At 43.6% G+C, this 16,882-nt stretch overlaps 2 long non-coding RNA genes across 3 annotated transcripts; one reads left to right on the plus strand and one right to left on the minus strand.

Annotated features, from left to right (window-relative positions):
- Positions 1-206: 206 nt before the first annotated feature.
- LOC308574077 lies at positions 207-14,265 on the minus strand. Of its 2 annotated transcripts, XR_014002332.1 has the most exons (3): positions 14,001-14,265; positions 5,029-5,239; positions 207-327 (listed from the first exon to the last, which is right to left on the minus strand). It is a non-coding gene; the product is annotated as an uncharacterized lncRNA (long non-coding RNA). The 2 variants fall into 2 exon arrangements; XR_014002333.1 differs by lacking the exon at positions 207-327 and having other exon boundaries at positions 4,939-5,239.
- On the plus strand, positions 7,507-12,678 carry LOC308573960. Its single transcript, XR_014002284.1, has 2 exons — positions 7,507-8,679; positions 12,175-12,678. It is a non-coding gene; the product is annotated as an uncharacterized lncRNA (long non-coding RNA).
- Positions 14,266-16,882: the final 2,617 nt, after the last annotated feature.

Consider the following 16,882-nt stretch of genomic DNA (forward strand, 5'->3'; position numbering starts at 1 on the left):
CAATGGGAGGGGGATGTTAATGGGGTGGCAATAAATATAAACAGGAAGCGCAGGAAGCATGAACGTCATTTGGGCAAGTTGAAGGAGAAAGGGACATTTTTCGGCTTCCACTTTCATTACTATGAAAACAGAAAATGTAAAGAAACCTCATTTTCAACTGCCACTCAAAATGTCATCTTAAGTGGCAATGTAGCCAATATTTGCAATTACCTGGTTTGGAGTATGAAACTGTTTATAATGCACCATGTGAGCGTAAGAACCTCCTATTGGATCAGGCTAATGGTCCATTAATCCAGCATCCTGTTTTCACAGCGGCCAACCAGGTACCTGTAGGAATCCCAGAGGTGAGATATGAGAACAACAGTAATTCTCCCCTCCTGTGGTTTCTAGCAGCTGGTATTTAGAGATGATGTCTCTGGCAGTTAAAGCAAAGCATAGCTGCTGTGTCTAGTAGCCACTGACAGCCTTGTCCCCCACAAAGTTGTCTAATCTTCTTTTAAAGCCATCCAAAGCAACATACATGACTGCCTCCTGTAGAAACGAGTTCTGTAGTGACCTGGGTTTAGCATTCAGGGACATGGATTAAAGTTCCTTCTGTTGTTTGACCATGTCACGGATACAATTCACCGGTCCCATGGGACACTGCAAGTTGGACAAGTACTTTTTTTCTTAATTTATTTCCTGTATTTGTCTCCAGCTTTTCACGCAGTTTTGCTTCGCAGAGTGACTCACATCAATTTAAAAAGTGAGGGTGGTTGCCACCAGCCTTCTAAGCTAAAAAGACAGACATAGAAGGGAAAATGAGTGGTCAAGAAGGTGAAATACCTAGGGGTTTATTTAACATCTAAGAATGTGAATTTGTATAAGGACAACTATGAAAAATGTTGGTCAGAAATTAAAAAAGATCTAGAAATATGGTCAAATTTGAAACTGTCAATGTTAGGCCGAATTGCAGTAATTAAAATGAATGTATTGCCTAGAATGTTGTTTTTGTTTCAGACCTTGCAGATTCTTGACAAGATGGAATGTTTTAAGAGGTGGCACAAAGACATCTCGAAATTTGTCTGGCAGGGCAAAAAGCCCCGAATTAAATTTAAAATATTGACTGACGCTAAAGAAAGAGGGGGTTTTGCCCTGCCGGACCTAAAATTGTATTATGAGGCAGCAGCTTTTTGCTGGCTGAAAGAATGGATGCTCCTCGAGAACACGGACATCTTGGATCTGGAAGGTTTCAATAATGCTTTCGGTTGGCATGCATATCTTTGGTATGATAAAGTTAACAGTGCCTTTAAAAATCACATTGTTAGAAAAGCATTATTTAATGTTTGGATAAGATATAAAGATCTATTGGAAAATAAAACCCCTAGATGGGTGTCACCAGTGGAGGCTAAAGCAGTGAAGAAACTCAATATGGAGGTCGGATGGCCGAAGTATTGGGAAATCTTAGAACAGGATGGAGATAAATTCAAACTACAAAGTCAGGAGAAATTGAAGCATAAAGTAGAAAATTGGTTCCAATATCGCCAAATAATGGAATTTTTTAAACAGGATAGGAAAATCGGTTTCCAGGTGGAAAAATCAAAATTAGAGACCGAATTGTTAGAATCCAATACTAAGAATTTATCTAGAATGTACAACTTGTTGTTGAAATGGAACACACAGGATGAAACAGTTAAATCGGCTATGATTAAGTGGGCTCAGGATGTTGGACATAACATTATGTCAGCTGACTGGGAATGGTTATGGAACACCGGTATTAAATTTACGGCATGTAATGCCTTAAAGGAAAACATTATGAAAATGGTTTACAGGTGGTACATGACCCCAGTCAAACTGGCAAAAATCTATCATTTGCCCGACAATAAATGTTGGAAGTGTAAAGAGACTGAAGGTACCTTCTATCACCTTTGGTGGACATGCCCGAAGATAAAGGCCTTCTGGGAAATGATCTATAATGAAATGAAAAAGGTACTTAAATGTACCTTTTCTAAAAAACCAGAGGCCTTCCTCTTGGGCATTGTCGGCCAATTGGTGACAAAGAAAGATAGAACTTTCTTCATGTATGCCACAACAGCAGCAAGAATACTTATCGCAAAGTATTGGAAGACACAAGATTTACCCACTTTGGAAGAATGGCAGATGAAAGTGATGGACTATATGACACTGGCCGAGATGACAGGCAGAATCCGTGATCAACGAAAAGAGACGGTGGAAGAAGAATGGAGAAAATTTAAAAGTTATCTTAAGGACTACTATAAACTTAATGAATGCTAAAATGTTCTGGTTTCCAGAAGTAAAAGGGTACAGGGATACAAGGCTAGACTATAAAAGAGGACTAAGATGACAGGGATTAGAAAGTAACAACTGGGAGTTGCTAGTTGAATTATGGACATTGGGATGCAGAGAGGGGGGGTATGGGGAAGTCCAAGAAAAGAGGTTTATGAAAATATGTTTGAAACTATTCATGTATGTCTGTTACTTTTTGTGTTTGTTTGTTTTTCTTAAAAATGTTGTAAAACCAATAAAAATTTTATAAAAAAAAAAAGAAGGGAAAATGAGTAGAGAGGAAAGGCAGAGAAGGGCAGATCAGTTATTAGAGGCCACAAAAAGTAGATGGTTATAAATAGGAATGGCGGAGAAATTCAGTTCAGTTCTCATTTAAAGAGGAAACCTACCTAATTCAGACATTCCAAAACAAAATGTGAACTGAAATACAACCCTCCACTGAATTTTGCACTTCCCCAAATTTTGCAATGCATTTCTCCAGCGGTATGTCTCCAGTAATGTGTACAAAAATGCATATACTGGGGTGAAGTGTGCATACAAAATGCATATATTAGTGAAGCAAGCATGCCACAATGCATGCCACAGTCATACCTCAGGTTATGAACGCTGTGGGTTGCACGTTTTCGGGTTGCGGACCGCACCAAACCCAGAAGTACCGGAACGGGTTACTTCCGGGTTTCAGCGCTCGCACATGCGCAGAAGCACCAAATTGTGTCATGCATGTGCGCAGATGCAGCGCTTTAGGCTGCGAATGCTGCGGGTTGTGAACATGCCTCCCGCACAGATCACATTCCCAGCCCGAGGTATGACTGTATAAGGGGAAATGGCTTTGCAAAAATGTGTCTAGAATGGTGTGCATAGAATGGTGTGTCTATTAGGGCAAATTCACACTAAATTGCTGATAATTTTTCATGAGTACTTCTTTTGTGGAGGAGAAACTTCTCAAACAAATATGAATATATGGAGGGATGAACTTATGTCTGGGAAAATGAGAAATGGAGAAGCCAACAGATCAGCTCACTCTGGACTTTAAGCAGCCATTTTTATACAGTTCAGACCAGGCTAATCTTCCCTTGCTGGTGTTCAAGGTCAAATAGCAACTTATGGTTCTTGTGGTTTCAGCCAATTGCTGGATCATGAGTGACCTTTCTCTTGGCTTTTGCAGTCCTGGAGCTACAGGCAGCTGGAGCTGAGTGTTCCTTCGGGCAGGGATGTAAGCCTCCTACAGCTGCTCCTTCTCCAGTCAGTGACTGGGACCAGGGTGGTCTCCTTCTTGCCTTTTGATCATCCTAAGAGACAGGGTATACTAGGGCTGCCATACATCCAGCTTTTCCCAAACACATCTGGGAATCAGCTGCAAAATGGCATCTGGATGGATTTTTGATGAATCAGCAAAATGTTTGTGAAAACGTGGACATATGGCAAACAGGGCAATTTATTTTATTCTTAATGCTTTTGAAATTCAAGAAAAGCCCAAAAATGCCAAGCTCAACAGCCTTGACAAAAGGAAGGAAGGAAGGAAGGAAGGAAGGAAGGAAGGAAGGAAGGAAGGAAGGAAGGAAGGAAGGAAGGAAGGATAACAACTTTATCCGGATTTTCACTTTGGGAATATGGCAACTCTAGGTATACAGCCTCCCAATGGCTCTAGTTTCCTTGGCTGATGGCAGAAGCTGTAGTGTACTTTCTTTACAGTTCCAGAGCTATGTACTACCTTTGGTAACATCATGACACAAAACCAGGCCTAGGGACCAAATGTGGCCCTCCAGGCCTCTCTCTCTCTCTCTCTGGCCCTCATAACTCTTCCCAGGCCTCCTCCCCATCACCAGCTTCATATCCCAAGTGTTTTTGCCTCCTTGATGTTTGATCCTGCCTCTTCTTTGCCTGGAGGGGGTATACAGGGGTGTGTGTGTGTGTGTGTGTGTGTGTGTGTGTGTGTGAGAGAGAGAGAGAGAGAGAGAGAGAGAGAGAGAGAGAGAGAGAGAGAGAGAGAGAGAGAGAGAGAGAGAATTAGCCTACTGTGCAAAGGTTTAAAAAGGTCTCTTACGAGGAATGGTTGAGGGCATTGGGTATGTTTAGGATGGTAAAGAAGCGACTGAGAGGAGATATGACAGTCAACTTCAAATATCTAAAGGGCTGTCACATTGAGGATGGAGCCAGCTTGCTTTTTCCTGCTTCAGAGGCTAGAACCCAAACCCATGGATTCAAATTACAAGGAAGGAGATTCTGACTAAACATCAGGGAGAACTTTCTGACAGTAAGAGCTGTTTGACAGTGGAACAGAATCCCATGAGAGGTGATGGACTTTCTTTCCTTGGAGGTTTTTATGCAGAGGTTGGATGGCCATCTGTCATGTATGATCTAGTTGAAATTCCTGTATTGCAACGGGTTGGAGTAGATAACCCTCGCTTGCAATTCTGCAGTTCTAAGATTTGAAAGAGAAGATTCCCTGACTTCCGCCTCTTCCATGTTTAACTCTTGACCAGACAGACCAAAGACAAGTCAGCATAGGAACACTTTGCAGCCCCTCTTGAAAGCAGTTGAAGAGCTGCAACTTCCTATTTCACAGCCTCGGAGACACCACCACGATGGCCCTGCTGCTCCCCCTAGCTACCATAAATTTCACCTCTCTTACCGACAAAATGCAAAGCACAATTTGAGCTGACGAACCCCAGTTGTTTATGAAGACTGATACAGGGAGACACAGTTTGATGTTATAATAATGCCAGAAATCAGGAACCTCACCTCTGCTCACTGAGCAGTGAGCTAGCCTGATGGCCTGTGTGCTTACATAACACCGAAAACAGCTGACAGACTCTACAAAAACAGCAGAAATGGACAGGTTCCTTGTCCATTTTAGGAGCATTAATTTGGGTAATGGCTTTCTCCAAGTGGGATCCAACAATATTCGCCTTCTTCCTGATTTGGAAATTACCCGTTTCTTGTCTTTCTTCTCCTGACAAAAGAGAAGGAGGGAGATTATGAGTTCCAAGCTAGAAAAAAAGTGTGTTGTTTGCAGCAAAATGAGCTTTTATTTTCATTTGTTTTAGATGCTTTCCTTTAATTAATTAAAGGTTGGTGTGCAGTGGGAGGGGGGAGCACCTTGGGAGGGTGTTGCCTGGCTCACAGCCAGGTAGCCTTGATGTATGCAGGCTTTGTTTCTGACAAACTGGCACCTCCACCTCGAGGCTGTGGCTTCTGTGTGTACATTTAAAGGGGGAAATAGGGGATGTGATAGCATAGCTTCTGTAGTCCAGGCTCTGGTATCTTTTGGGTTAGATTACCACAATGCAATATACATGGGGCTGCCCTTGATGTCAGTTTTGGAACTGCTGCTGGTTGAGAATTCAGCAGCCGGGTTGTTGACCAACGCAAGATAGTCTGAACATAAAACACCACTTCTGGCATGACTGCACTGGCTTCCATGGAATTTCTGGGCTCAGCTCAAACTGCTGCTTTAAACCTATAAAGCCTTATGTAGCTCAGGAGCCCACATGAGCCAACAAAGACCCAGCATTCATCATGCAAGGTCTTCTCCTTGTGCCCTCTCCAAGGTAGGTGCAGAGGGTGTTGACATGTGAATGGACCTTCTCGGTGGTGGCTTCCCACTTATGGAACACTCTCCCCAGGGAGGCAAGTCTGGCACCATCATTGCCTATCTCTAGGCACCAAACAGAAATGTTTCTCTTCTTCCAGGCCTTCAGCCTTTTATCATCTATGGCTTCCTTTGGTAAGTGGGATGGTCTATTCCTGCCTTTTTATAATATGAATGTGTTTTTAGCTTTTACTCCATTGTAGTTTTTTGCATTGATTTTAATGTACAGTGGAACTTCGGGTTAAGTACTTAATTCGTTCCAGAGGTCCGTTCTTAATCTGAAACTGTTCTTAACCTGAAGCACCACTTTAGCTAATGGGGCCTCCCGCTGCCGGTGTGCCGCCGGAGCACAATTTCTGTTCTCATCCTGAAGCAAAGTTCTTAAACCAAGGTACTATTTCTGGGTTAGCGGAGTCTGTAACCTGAAGCATATGTAACCCGAGGTACCACTGTATGTCCTTTTTTCTTTTCGTTTTTGGTAGGTTGCTTTTGTGGGAATTAAACTCTAGTTCCCATTTAGCAGAGCTTTGTGGAAGACAGCCCTGGGTCGTTTGACCTGTTAATTAGTTCTCCTTTTCCCTCCTATAAAAACTATGCAATACACTCTCTTTCAAAGTTTAAAGGACAAATAACTTTTACTAAGTGTCCTTGCAATTGCAGATTAAATATACAATGCAGGTGGATGTTTCTTAAACTGTTAAAACACCTTACATATATTAAACTGTTACAGACTAACTAACTCTGAGGCAAACAGCAGCACAACATAAAATACCCACTGCTCTGTTAAGACTGTTCAGCTAACTGCCATAACTGTACCAACTGCAAATAACTACCTCAGTCATAGGAAATCACAGTTTGACAGCTCTTGAAATTAACCTTTTACATGTGCATTTGGGGATTGGGGAAAATTTGTGGAATAGTTGAAAAATTCTTGTATCCAAATAAGTTCGTTAGCAGGGTGGATTCATGTATAAAATGCAGTTTTAAAAAATGAAAATGAAACCACAAAGGGGGGTATGTCTATGGGAAATTTATGCAATTTGTGTGTTTGTGATTTGTATGTCAGTAAATTTTTGAAAAACTGAAAAATAAAAATTATTTTTTTAAAAAATATGCATTTTGGATGCTAAACAAAAATATGCATTTTGGATGCTAAACAACAACAAAAATGCAAATCATAAAGTCCACATAGAAAACACAGTGTGCTCAAGGGGGGGTCTCATAAATACCCCCTCTCTCTCTGCTGCCTGGATGCGTGCACCCCATCAGTGCCCCCAAGGTGTTTTGGTGGGTTTAAACAAGCCAAAACATACTGAGCATCCAAGAAAAGGGTGTAGCTAGGAAGGACTAATTTGCTCCAGAGGCTAGTCTGTTAGGGCAAATGAGGCACAGCCCTCCAACCTCAGTCTGCCCGCTCTTTACAACGGGCATCATTTTCCAACTGCAGTTTCCCAACTATCTCCTTATATATAGTAGATCATGCAAGCTATTGATCATGGGTACAAGGGGCACTAGAACTATTAAAGGTGGTTAAATGAGACTTGGCCATCAGGGAATTGCAAAACAGTTTTTAATACTGTATTAAAGCTTTGCTATTAACCTTTTTGCTCCATCGTTATAGGCTGGAAATTCTAATGTGCAGAAGCAGGTGAGTCGAAGCAGGCAAAATGGTCTTGGGCTGCCTCTATGCGCATAAACCTGTACCCAGGAACAGCGGGTGCTGGTTTTCTTCACCAGTCAACTGGAAACTGTAACATAGCTCTGTGGCAGAGCAGATGCTTTCATACAAAAGGTTCCAGGTTTGATCTCCAGCATCCTTAGTTTGAAAGAGCCCAGACAGGTAGGCTAGGAAAAGGGCCTTTGATTGAGACCCTGGAGAGCCTCTGCAAGTCAGAGAAGGCAATATTAGTCTAAATGGATCATCTAAGGCAGCTTCCTATGTTCAAGTCTTACTGAAGATCAGTTAATATGGTCTCAAGAATCATGTGGTTGCAAGGCTTCATGGCTGCACGATTCCAGGTAGGGGTTCATACATTTGAGTATTGCTTCTAAAAAAATTCCCTGCACAGGCATAAACTATGTCAAGAAAGAGTGTTCAAATTATCCTTCTTCCTGATGCATTTTTCTATGTAAAATGAGGATTTAGAGAAGACTAGAGGACCTTCTCCCCTCACAGCTTATATAGGAAACTTCCCAGTGAATGTTTTTGCATTAGCCTTGATTTAGCAAGGTATGTACTGATATGAGTTAACAGTTATGATGGCACATGGATTTTTTTCTAATTCATTTGTATTTGGTGAAACCTGTTCTAATGTAGGGATGAGTGCATGTGTCCGTTTTGGCATTTCTATATAATAAAAATGTAAGAATGTCATCATGAAGCCCCTGTTGGAGGATATACATGGATTTGCATGAGGTTGAAGCTTGGATGGGAGCATCTGCCCCCATCCATACTTGAAGTCTGACTCACCTACACTCATGTTTGGGCCCTGTTTGTGGGTTTCCCACAGGAATCTGGTTGGTCATGGTGAGAACAGGATACTAGGCTAGATGGGCCATTGGCCAGAACCAGCAGAGTTCTTCTTATGTTCTTACAAGAGGGTATTTCAGCAAAAAAATCATTGTGGAAACAGGTTTCGTGTGTGTGGAATCTATTTGCAATCTGATGACGTCACAATGGATGCTTTTGGAATTTCAGAACGCATTAGCCATGTTCCCAAAGGGAGGTCTCATTGACAGGAAGGCAGGCATGTAATCCAGAAGTGGTGGACCAAAAACAGATTTCTGCCACCTGCTCAAAGGTCAGAAGCACTGAGAATTATGGCCACTAATTAACTCCGCCACACACTGAAACATTAATATAGGCCGCAGCCTGTTGAGTCTGACTCGTCAGCTCTGCCCCTATATGTTAATATTGAGAGGGGGAATTATAAAAATGTAATGAGAAAGCGCTGAAATATGAAAGTCTTGTAATGATGAAATATAACAACCCATAATGAAGAAAAAGCAGCAGCATTTTTTTAAAAAAAATATTCAATTCTTCTGAAAGATAGAAAGGGAGTTGGGGGTGGGAAGAAAGCATTGCCTGAAAATGAGTTTTACTTCCTGGCTGTTCCAAACCTTCCAAAAAAAAGCAATTACTGTTGGGCTGGCATTGCCTTTCTGCACATTAATTCCCCATTATGAGTAAAATTAATGGGTTTTGAAAACGCCTTGTCCTTCATATGAGCTATGCTCTTCATTACTGGGGCTAATAATCCACCTGAGATTGGAGGCCATTGCCCAGAGCCTCCCTAGCCTGCTGTACTACAAAATGCTGAAGGGAGCAGGACTTAGATCAAAGAGCTTGTGTCTTCCTTCCTTTTTTCCCACCCCACCCAAGCGGGTCAGAAACAGAGGCTTCCTATTGTTTAGTAATATTATTATTTGTTAACTATGGAACTCACCCCCACAGAAAGCAGAGATAGCTACCAACCTAGATTGCTTTGAAAGAGGATTAAACAAATTCCTGGAGGACATACCCCACAAGTGTCCCATTTTAAGCAGGACATCACAGATCACAGAAACCAATTCCGGCTTCTGTTTGGTTCCCAGAATGTCCCATTTTTGGGGTCCAGTGCTCTGATGTGAGTCCAGAGCATCACTCACTCTGGTGCAAGTCAACAGGATTCTGCCAGAGCACTGAACCAAAAGGTGCTCTGGTGCAACCCTGCTGACAATCACCAGGACGCCTTCTGGTCCAGTGCCCTGGCAATAATTTGTAAGGTAAAGGTAAAGGTACCCCTGCCCGTATGGGCCAGTCGTGTCCGACTCTAGGGTTGTGCGCCCATCTCACTGAAGAGCCCGGGGGCCAGCACTGTCCGGAGACACTTCCGGGTCATGTGGCCAGCGTGACAAAGCTGCTCTGGTGAGCCGGCACCAGCGCAGCACACGGAAACACCATTTACCTTCCCGCTAGAAAGCGGTACCTATTTATCTACTTGCACTTAGGGGTGCTTTCAAACTGCTAGGTGGGCAGGAGCTGGGACCGAAAGACGGGAGCTCACCCCGCCACAGAGATTCGAACCGCCGACCATGCGATCGGCAAGCCCTAGGCGCTGAGGTTTTACCCACAGTGCCACCCGCGTCCCTAGGCAATAATTTGTAGGGTTGTGCAAAAGTGCCTTCCTTTCAGCCAGGCTTTCCTCCCTCCCACTCAGGGCTCCTGACACCTACACAGAAATACCATTTTTCTCTTACCTTTGCAGGGGATGAATATAGTCCTGGGAAGTGGAAGAATGATACCCATTCTTGCTCCCCATCTCTTGACCACCTGCTCCAGCATCTGACTGCCGACCCCCTGACAATATGTTGAGCCAAACCTCGATTATTGCTTCCAGCATAGCACCGTGTCCTACCAGACCTAAAAGGATGCCTGGCCCACTTCCAGTTAATCCAGTTCCCCTGAGGATGACTCCTTGGTTGATACACCAGGAAAAGACAGTTCTCTACTCTGAAGCACTGCCTCTGCTCTCTTCCCCTCAAAGGACCATCTCCAAATCAAAGGGATGAAGCAGTCTTGACAGTCTGTGTTAATTTGTTTCCGCTTTTTGTCATGGAGGGTTTTGCTTTATGGCTGCTTTCTGACCAACCTAAATCCTGATTGAAGCAGCGTCAGATTCTGAGTGCTTGGAGAAATGTTTCATCGCTAATTGCCTGCCAGTATCAAACTCTCACCCTGATCGTCAACAGGCAGTGGTTGTTAATATCCTTTCATTAAACGCTCGCTGTGTCTTAGCCACCAGCAGTTCTGGTACAAAGAAGACTCTTGTCCTTAGGAATCAGAGCAGTAAGGGGGTGTTTTGAGGAAGTCACCAAGTGATAACCATCCCCATCTAACTTAGATGCACCCACGGGATCTTTAAGACTGAGGGATATATAGGTACCCAGCCAACATGGCTGCTGTTTGTTCATGGTTAACAAGATGCCTTTGTGAGACATGAGTACAGGACAGAAGTTGAACCAGGACTTCCATCTAGCATTAGTCAGCTGACTCCATGGGCCAATCCCTATCTATGAGGCCCAGAAAAGTCTTACTTTAAAAGCTTTCTCTTCAGGCCAAGCAATTTGACTCTGGTGTGAAGATACTATTTTCCTTTACCTTCGATGATGACTTGACATTTGACTTTATACCTGCCTCTGATCCTTATTTGCTAGCCTGAACTGTGACACCAGCCTGGCCCACCTGGACTAACAGCCAACAGTGTTCTCTGCATCTTAAATGCACATGGCAGCATATACAACAAAGGATCAGGAGCTGGAGGGTGGCCTGACATGCACTGCAAACTACCCGCATCGCAGAACACCTCTCTTTTTCATCCTTGGAGGCTGGCAACAAAGGCAATATGCATCCAGGCAGTGTTAACAGCTGTCTGGACCAGTGGCGTAGCGTGGGTTGTCAGCACCCGGGGCAAGGCAAGTAATTTGCGCCCCCTAACCCATGGATTTGCGCCCCCTAACCCTAACCCCAGATGTTGCGCCCGGTGCTGCCAGCCCCCCCTGCACCCCCCACGCTACGCCACTGGTCTGGACTATCCAAATTGTTCCAACCAATAGGATTTTGCCTTCCATGGCTATCAGTTCAAAGGGTGTTACCATCATGGAATGGTGAATTTCAGAGCTTTTAAAAAAACAAAAACAAATAAACCTCCTTGGTTCTCTGAAGCATTTTGCTGTGCTCTGAATTTGCACTTCAGACAAACAAAGGCCACATTCACCCCATACCTTCTAAGCACTATGCTACCACTTCCAGCTGTAATGGGTTCCCCCAAAGAATTCTGGGAGCTGCTAGGGGGGAGGCCTCCTCTCTTTATTGCCAGAGTGGTTATAGGGCTGCCATACATCTGGAATTTTCCAGATATAGATAGGATTTGGCCATCAGAAACAGTGTCTGGGCAGAAATCGCTGGAATGTCTGGGGAAATCCACATGTATAGCAACCCACATTGGAAGCGTATATCTTGGAGAATTACCTTAAAAATAGCTCAAAAACTTCATTTTGTTGTTGAGATTTTTCACTTTTTGAAATATGGCAACCCTACTGAATAATCAGGGAATGCTGAGAATTGTAGTTCTGGGAGGTGGAATGGGGATATTGTTACAACTCTCAGCACCCTTGACAAACTACAGCTCCCACAATTATTTGGGGGAAGCCATGACAGTTTAAAGTGACATCCTAGCACTTTAAATGTCTGGCTTGCAAGATGAGCTGATGTGTAATGGTGCGTCATGGTCCTTTTCATTTCATTCTCCTCTCAGTGGCACAGCATCAGAGAAGATGAACAGTGACCAGATGCTTGGCACCTCTTCCTGCTCCTCCTCCCCACTGCCCCTCATCATGCCACCCCAGAAGAAGATATTTCACCATTAAGTGGAGAGTCAGAATGAACATCCAGCTTCTGCTTCATTTGTGGGAACGATATTGTGCAGTCAGAAACGGACATCTGGCGGAGGAGTGTCAATCTCCCAGCCAGGGAAGCAAAAGGACTCAGCTAAACTATTTCCCCAAGAGATTCAAGCTTGGGGAAGCCTAATTGCCAATGCAGAGGTCTGATGGAAGACTGTCTGTTAGAAATGGCCTCTGTCAAGCTGATCTGCTCAGGAAGGGCAATATTGACAAAGGCTTTAGTCTTCTTCGCTCTCTTCCCTCCTTGAATGTTATTTTTACTTTCCATGGGAAGCCCATGGACAAATATGTGTATGTTTACTTATTCTATGGGCAGTGCCTAGTGCTTGAAATATCAGTATAATTAGTATCTGGGTTCTGATCTCAGCTCAGTCCTGAAGTTAAGAACATTAGAATATCCCTGCTGGATCAGGAGAATGGCCCATCGTCCAGCATCACCATGGCCACCCAGATCCCTCAGGGAAACTAGCAAGCAGGACATAAGCAGAAGGGCATTGTCTCCTCCTGTGGTTTTCACCAACTGGCACTCAGAGACTTCCTACCTGGGCAGTGAAGATAGAATGTAGCCGCTGAGGCTAGTGGCCACTGCCAGCCTCACCCTTCATGAATTTGTCTACTCCTCTTTTAAAGCAGGACCTGAGTGCTACACTTCTCTTTCAACTTGTGATTCCCCGCAACTGGTATCCAGAGGCATATTGCCTCCAACAGTGGAATTAGAACATAGCTATCACGTTTAACAGCTCCAGATATTCACTGAGTGTGGGTGACCACCCTTTCTCGATTGCATCACTTTAGATTGGGGGGGGGGGTCACATGCTTGAATGGTGTCTAGTGGTGAAGAAGAAAGACGAAGACTTTCTTGATCTGTATATTTTGTGTTTGAGGAAGCAAGATGCAGCTGGGGGAAAGGTGGGTTCTATGAAAAAGTGAATTATCAAATGGAAGTTTGGGAGATTTTCATCGGTACAAATAAGGCAAAATGTCAAGCTGTCACTGTGAAGTACAATATTCTATCAGTCAGTAAAATCACTGTGATGTGCATGTTAAGGATGATACAATTTTTAGAAAAGAAAAGAAAGAAGATCATCCAGGCAGCCTTGCAGGTCTTATCAGAATTGGGTTTTCAGGTTGAAAAAGTGAAACACATTAATCCATACAAGACCTAGGGCACATTTTGCACAAAGAGCTGATTCCCCATAGTTTTAAAAGTTGGTTTTTTAGTATGGGAGACTGTTTCACATGGAAGACTTTCCCCTGACTTTTCTTCCATTCAGAAATATATGAAAATATTGTCCATTCAAAACACAACAGAAATTAGGAAGAGTCATGCTGGATCAGGCCAATAGTCCAGCATCCTGCTCTCACAGTGGCCAAACAGGTACCTATGGGGAAACCCCCATTCAGGACCCAAACGCAAGAGCCCTCTCCTCTCCTGTGGTTTCTATCAACTGGTAGCTTGACCGTGGAAGCAGAGCAAAGCTGTCAGTAGCCCTCCTCCATGAATTTCTCTAATCCTCTTTAAAAGCCACCCAGGTAGGTGGCCATCAGTGTCTTCTGTGAGAGCAAGTTCCATAGTTTAACTAAGCTCTGTGCGTAGAAGTACTTTCTTTTGTCTGCACTGAATCTTCCAACATCCAGCTACATTTTATAAAGTTCTATCATGTCACCTCTTACTCACCTCTGCTTTATACCAAAAAGTTCCAGACATTGCAGCCTTTCTTCACAGGGGAGTTTCTCCGACTCTTTGATCATTTTGCCTGCCCTTCTGTGAAGCTTTTGCTGGGATTTTCGCGGTGTTGCTGTTGGCATGATAATTACAAGCCAACAACAGCCTCTTACAACTTTGACAGCAACCCCCAGTTAGGGAAAAAAAAATAGGTGATGGGGGGATTTAAATCTTGCCTTACCCATAAATTCATCAGATCACTGCTCCTCAGCCTCAGTGCTCCCAACTGTGATGTGGGGATAATGCCACAGACTTACATACCTTAGACGTATCTATGGAGACCTTTGTGATGCTCCCAGGTGTGTTGCTTCTTAGACAATGGGGGACTTCCGGGTTGGCGCCATCGCCGAATGGCGGACTCCCTCCGAGCTCGGCAGGGGTTGGGTCCTACCGTGCCGGCGACGCGGGGACCCTCAAAAACCACGGGCACGGAGCCCGTGGACATGGTTGACTCGGCGGGCACCGTTAGCGCCCCCCCAACCCGCGAAGGAGCCTTTTTAAAGGCTACGGAGCGGGGGATGGGGGTGGCGTGGTGCTATGAGTCCTCTGCTTTCCCTGCCGAGCGAAGCTGCATGCCATTCGACGGAGAGCGCTGACTTCTTCTATTGAAAATTTGGACTATAAACAACAACCCATGAGTAATTTGGAAATCGGACTTAAAAGGAGAAAAAAAAATTTTTTCCCGGATTCGGCACGAGCGGGGGAGATCCAAAAAGGAAGTCAGTCTCCCCCCTATTGTAGACATTTTAAAACAAGGATTTGGCAACTAAGGTCGAGAAAGGAGCTTGCTTCTGTTTACTGATAAAAATCATTAACTCCACGATGGGAAATTATAAGAACTGTGCTGGAGGAGAAGAGTGGATGGTGAGAGTGAAAGTGCAACCCCCCCGGGAACCGGGGCGATCCGCGAGAGAGCCTGGCGAAGAGAGACAGAGACTTTGACAGCTGTCAAAGTAGCTGTCAAAGTTGGAGAATATAAAGAGGACTTTGCTATGAGGACTTTGCTGGTTAGTTTTGTTACAATTTGGATATAAATTGTCGAAAATAAGGAATAACAATTTGACTTTTGGATTTGAGGAAACAAAGTTACTATAATCCCCCTAGAGGGGCTTTGGGACATTACAAGAACGGTCGTAAGTGGAAAAATACTCTTGGAATCGCACAGGACTTGTTATCTTCTGGGAAAGCTGCAAAAACGACAGTATTTTGTCTACAGAGGTGTTTATATTAAAGGAGACAATAGAATCATCTATTGAAGAATGGAAGGGACTGGACGCAAGTTTTTGTTCCTGAACTAACAACAACCCCTGTAGAGGTATCAAATTTTTGAATTAGAATGTTTTTGCAGCGGAATAGGAAAAGAAACCTGAGAAAGTGAGAAAAAAGAACAAAGGACTGATGATGACTTGGAAAGAACAAGGGAGGAGCCATATTATTTTGAAAGACCAAGGAAAACTAAATGCCTGTCAGGGGCCTCTTTAAGACTGGGCGTCTGAAGTTAAACATTATTTTAAAAAAAAAAACCGGCAAGGTGGAACTGGGAAAAAAAACTGGCTATGGACGTGAGATCTCCAGGCTGACAGTAGATTAAGGTGCTAGCATGGCTCAGTTGGTAGAGCATTAGACTCTTAATCTCAGGGTTGTGGGTTTGAGCCCCATGTTGCATTGCAGGGGGTTGGACTAGATGACCCTGGGGGTCCCTTCCAACTCTACAATTCCATGATAGATTGATGGACATGGGGAATCGAAACCGGGGAAGGGTGGGGGGAGATCTGGAATCCAAAGGGTGTACAACTATTTTTTGAATCTTTTTATATTTTTTACCTTGTTTGGACGTGTTTATCAAAAAAAGGGAATTCGTGGAAGGAAATTGGGGTGGACCTTGCGGGGAAAACTTTCTTTTAATGATGAGGGATGGTGGAATGTAAAGGGAAAGTGGTTATATTACTAAATTGAATAGTGGGTTAAACAAAATAAGTTTTAAATTGGGAGTAAGAACTTGTGGAACCAAATTAATGAAAGGGGAATACAACAGGGAGGGGGATGGGGGAGTCCTGGAAAGATGTTAATGAAAGTAAGGCTTCAATTGTAAAGGTTTATTTTTTCTTTTTCTTTTGTTTTTTCTTTTTTGAGTTTTGGAAATTTCAATAAATATGATTTTTTTATAAAAAAAAAGACAATGGGCTGTGACATTCAGGATTGACACAGGAAATTTACTTTATTTGGCTGCAACATTTACAGATCCTTGATAAGGCTTTTAATGCATGTCTGCAGTGGGGCTGCTCCTAGTCCAAATGAAGAGAGGATTTGGAGGCTGGGATATTCTTAAGGGGACAGTGTGTAGTTAATTCGTTGTGCTGGGATGCAGCACATCACAGCACAGGCAGCTAATGTGGGATCCAATTCCCTCAAGCCTCAGCCAGCATCATCAGGAATGATGTGAATTGTAGTCCAACATGTTGGAGGGTACCACACTGGCTGCCCCTGCGCAAGAGGCTTCTGGAGTTATTTCTGTTCTTTAATGAGAGTGGCACCTGTAAGATACAAAACAGCTCCTGGTGTTCTCAGTCTATACACAACAGAGAGGTATACTATAAATATTTGGTTTAACAAATGTAGATGTGGAAGAGATGGGGGGGCAGAATGAGGATAGAAGGCAGGTTGAGCTGTTAGCTGCCCATCCCTTACCAGTGGTATCCTTTGATAATCCATCCTCCTTCAGTATCCATCCTTTGCACTACTATTCTTTTGCTCCCATCTTTTATCTCCTTGTAATATGAAGCCAAGTCAACAGCTAGCCACAGAACAGAGAGAGGAAGCTGGGAGGTGATATA

This window comes from Podarcis bocagei, assembly GCF_964188305.1.
Source record: "Podarcis bocagei genome assembly, chromosome: 15".
Classification (NCBI taxonomy): domain Eukaryota; kingdom Metazoa; phylum Chordata; class Lepidosauria; order Squamata; family Lacertidae; genus Podarcis; species Podarcis bocagei.